The following is a 5,042-nucleotide window of genomic DNA, read 5'->3' on the forward strand; positions in this document are numbered from 1 at the left end:
GCCCCGTAACATATGATTTCTTAGATTTCGATCGTTCTTTTTTTTCTAACATTCCGTGTTTTGTGCAGTGACACACATTGCACACTCATCCTCTTAAGCCCGAAATATTCCATGGCCACGTATTTCGACTCGGATCGTCAGTCGAAGAAAGACTACACAAATATCAAGAAAGTTCTTGATGATGCTCTCCCCGGCTACGCCAAATCTGGAGGCACCTTCAGGAGGCCAATTTGTAGGTACGGCAAGCACGTGTTCACCCATGTAACGACGTTCCCCTGCGTCAAGCAGCCGCCTGGCGGTCAGAAGGATGCCTACTACACCCTCCATCACATGCGGGCGATCGTACCAGACCATAATCACCTTCTGCTACCAACTAATCTCAAAGATTGGGCCGCACACTTGTCGACAATCCAGGACGCGGACATCAGACAAGAATTCTTTCGCATCCAGTCGGAGTTTGCGTAAATCATCTATCAAGATGTCCTTCGTACCTTGGGGCAGTTCTACCTCAAATATCAATCGTCCAACAGTGAAATATATATAACGCTACAAATGCAGGCTGACAACGACCGCACATTGATGACCATCACGATAGACGGTGGCTTCATCCATGCTCCGGTCCCTGAGTCGAGTCGAAAGTATTGATGTTATGTAGTTCTGAAATATCGATTAGCTCATGTTGTAATTAAACTTTAATGAACTTGTATGTCTCTTTAGTTTTGACAGTCATTCAACTTATATGTAATCGATGCTATTTATTAGTAGGACCATGAATCGTGCTATTAATGTGTTGTTTTTCTCTTCCGATCCTTTTGTTGCATACTTATATATTGCTTATATATTATCTGTGAATTGCTACTAACATTTTGTTTGTCTAGTGCATAGAGATGCCGTCGTATGTCGTGTACAAAGGTAAGGTTCCCGAAGTCTACGACGACTGGGAGGAGTGTCGGAGACAGGTTCAACGTTTTAGCGGTAACAATTACAAAGGGTACACCACTAGGGCAGAGGCGGAAGCTAGATACACGCGCTATCTAGCGGGAGAAAGGAGGGAGTGTTGGAGGAACCGAATGAAGACCAGTTTCATCGCGATGATGCTCATCGTGACTGCAGCTCTCTTCTATGTGACGGTAGTTTAGATATCGACTTGTAATGTGAAGACAAACTCTCTACTCGCGGTCTTGAGACTTGTAATGTTCTAACTTTGTTCGGTATTTTGAATTCGGAGACTAATATGATGAATTGTGTTCAGAGACTAATCTTCTATTGTATTCGGTAAATCTGTTATTTATATGTTGTGCTGTTTATATTCTATGTTGTAATGTATTTTGTAACCTGTGCAAATATCAGAAAAGCAAAAAAAAATCCTAATATTCATAGTAATGGCGCACCATATTGCACTTTAGTGGCGCACAGAAATAAACACACCAGTGGGGCATTATCTAAAAGTGCGCCATTAGTAACCCAGAGCACAAGGTAAATATGACCCCCTAGGAGGCATAGTAATGGCGCACTGTTGGACATAGTAATGGCGCACTATGTGGTGTGCCACTATTATCTAGGATACTAGTGGCGCACCAGAGGTGCACCATTACTATTTGTTACTAGTGGCGTGTTAATAGTGGCGCACCTATAGTGCGCCATTAATAGCAAAAACAAGTGCGCCACTAACAGCCTTTTTTCTAGTAGTGCCTTGACCATATCACATCACACCAAGCCCCGAAAAAACAAGTTAGACGTCCTCTACTTTGTTGTTGCAAGTTTTACGTGGCTGCTACGGGCTTCTAGCAAGAACAGTTCTTACGTACGTATCAAAACCACAACGTTTTTTTCGTCAAGTGTGCTATTTTAACCTTCAACAATTACACGGCGTAGCCACACTCGATTCAATTAAAGTTGGAGAAACAGACACCCGCCAGCCACCTATGTGCATAAGCACGTCGGTAGAACCAGTCTCATGAATGCGGTCATGTAATGTCGGTCCGGGCCTCTTCATCCAACAATACCGCCGAATCAAAATATGACATGCTGGTAAATAGTATGACTATTATCACCCACAACTCTTTGTGTTCTACTCATGCATATAACATCTACGTATAGACCTGGCTCTGATACCACTGTTGGGGAACGCAGTAATTTCAAAAAAAATCCTATGATCACGCAAGATCTATCTAGGTGATGCATAGCAACGAGGGGGAGAGTGTGTCCACGTACCCTCATAGACCGAAAGCGGAAGTGTTAAGAAACGCGGTTGATGTAGTCCAATGTCTTCACGATCCAACCGATCAAGTACTGAACTCATGGCACCTCCGCGATCTGCACACGTTAAGCTCGGTGACGTCCCTCGAACTCTAGATCCAGCTGAGGCCGAGGGAGAGTTCCGTCAGCACAACGGGGTGGTGACGGTGATGATGAATTTACCAGCGCAGGGCTTCGCCTAAGCACTACGACGATATGACCGAGGTGTATAACTGTGAAAGGGGGGCACCACACACGGCTAAAAGATTAACTTGTGTGTCTATGGGGTGCCCCCTGGCCACATATATAAAGGAGGGGAGGGAAGAGGTGGCCGGACCAAGGGGGGCGCGCCAGGTGTGGGGAATCCTACTACGACTCCCCAGTCTAAGTAGGATTCCCCTCCTCTTTCCTATTCCTAGTAGGAGAAGGAGGGAAGGAGGAAGAGGGGAGAAGGAAGGAGGGGGGCGCTGCCCCTCCTAGTCTAATTCGGACCAGCCCATGGGAGGGCACGCGGCCACCCCTTGAGGCCCTTCTCTCCTTTCCTGTATGGCCCATTAAGGCCCATTACTCCCCCCTGCGAATCCCGTAACTCTCTGGTACTCCGAAAAATACCCGAATCACTCGGAACCTTTCCGACGTCCGAATATAGCCTTCCAATATATTGATCTTTACGTCATGACCATTTTGAGACTCCTCTTCACGTCCGTGATCTCATTCGGAACTCCGAACAAACTCCGGTCATCAAATCACATAACACATAATACAAATCGTCATCGAACGTTAAGTGTGCGGACCCTACGGGTTCGAGAACTATGTAGACATGACCGAGACACATCTCCGGTCAATAACCAACAGCGGAACCTGGATGCTCATATTGGCTCCTACATATTCTACGAAGATCTTTATCTGTCAAACCACATAACAACATACATTGTTCCCTTTGTCATCGGTATGTTACTTGCCGGAGATTCGATCATCGGTATCATCATACCTAGTTCAATCTCGTTACCGGCAAGTCTCTTTACTCGTTTCGTAATACGTCATCCCACAACTAACTCATTAGTCACTATGCTTGCAAGACTTATAGTGATGAGTATTACCGAGAGGTCCCAGAGATACCTCTCCGAATCACAGAGTGACAAATCCTAATCTCGATCTATGCCAACCCAACAAACACCTTCGGAGACACCTGTAGAGCACCTTTATAATCATCCATTTATGTTGTGACGTTTGGTAGCACACAAAGTGTTCCTCCCATATTCGGGAGTTGCATAATCTCACAGTCTGAGGAACATGTATAAGTCATGAAGAGATAAGTAGCAATAAAACTGTCACGATCATAATGCTAAGCTAATGGATGGGTCATGTACATCACATCATTCTCCTAATGATGTGATCCCGTTCATCAAATGACAACACATGTCTATGGTTAGGAAACATAATCATCTTTGATTAACGTGCTAGTCAAGTACAGGCATACTAGGGACAATATGTTTTGTCTATGTATTCACACATGTACTAAATTTCCGGCTAATACAATTCTAGCATGAATAATAAACATTTATCATGAAATAAGGAAATAAATAATAACTTTATTATTGCCTCTAGGGCATATTTCCTTCATCCTCTACTAGGCCAACTACATGACGCCCCCGAACATGCGGGTGTCGGGCACCTGGAGGCTCAGTGCCGGCGGTGTCCCGGGGCCGCCCGCGCCGACCGGGCCGGCGAGCCAAAATCGTGCGCATCCGGTCTTCGTTGCTGGAGCCACATCGGAACCAGCCGAGGTACGCCCCCGACAGCAACGCGCTGTGGATGGCGTTCTTTGAGCGACGCCACGAGTAGCGGATCGCCACCACCAACCGCGCCGAGCCCCGCGACCGACAAAACTCCGAGGGGCGGCGCCTATGGTGGGGCGTCCCAGGCCGCACCCTTGAGGCTGTCCTCGAGTACATCGAGGCCGGCAACACGTCGCGCCTGGAGTACCCGGCGCCCCCCTCCTTCTCTCGCCGCGACAACAGCTCCTGGACACCGCGGCGAATGGAGACGACGACATCGTCGTCGTCGGGCTCTGGCTCTCTGTCCTTCGGCTCGCCGGCGCTTCGCCCCGTCAAGCCGGAGCCGCAGGACACGCCACTGGGGCGCCTCACCCGCGGCGGCGCCCTTGTGACCAACGAGGGCGGCCATCCCTCTCCTTCTTCCTACCGCCTCGTTCTGCCAAAGACCGAGCCGGGTTTGCTCCCCGAGAAGAAGGAGCATGAGGCCATGGCCGCCGCCGACGAGGCCGCCCTCAAGTGGGCGAAGACAGACTACGTCCGTGAGCAGATGGAGCGCCAGCGCCGGGCCTTCGAGGAAATCGCCGCTCGGTGACGCGGACGCGAGGAGGGCGGCGTGGTCGTCCTCGACAACGACGACGAGGATGCGCCCGAGCCATCCAACCCCCCGCGCATCAGCGACGTTGGTCAGGGCTGCAGCAGGGACGGCGGCGGCACCCAGCACGGCGGCAACGATGACGACAACGATGACGGCGACGACGACGACGACGACGGCGGCGGCGACTACACCCAGTTACGGGCTCCCCGGCATGTAGATGACAGGAGGCGACGGTGGATGGACGTAGTCGTTTTTTAGTTTGTGTTTTTAAGTTTTTTATACAAATATCAATGAAATCATCTTGTTTGGACGAATTTCTGTTGTGTTTGACTGATTGTTATGTTCAAAAAACGGCGTTGAGGACGACCTGGGTGCGGCGCCTAGGAACCCAATCGCCCCTACGCCAAAATTATTACCGGTTCGTCCCTAGA

Source organism: Triticum dicoccoides, chromosome 7B (assembly GCF_002162155.2).
Source record: "Triticum dicoccoides isolate Atlit2015 ecotype Zavitan chromosome 7B, WEW_v2.0, whole genome shotgun sequence".
Lineage (NCBI taxonomy): Eukaryota > Viridiplantae > Streptophyta > Magnoliopsida > Poales > Poaceae > Triticum > Triticum dicoccoides.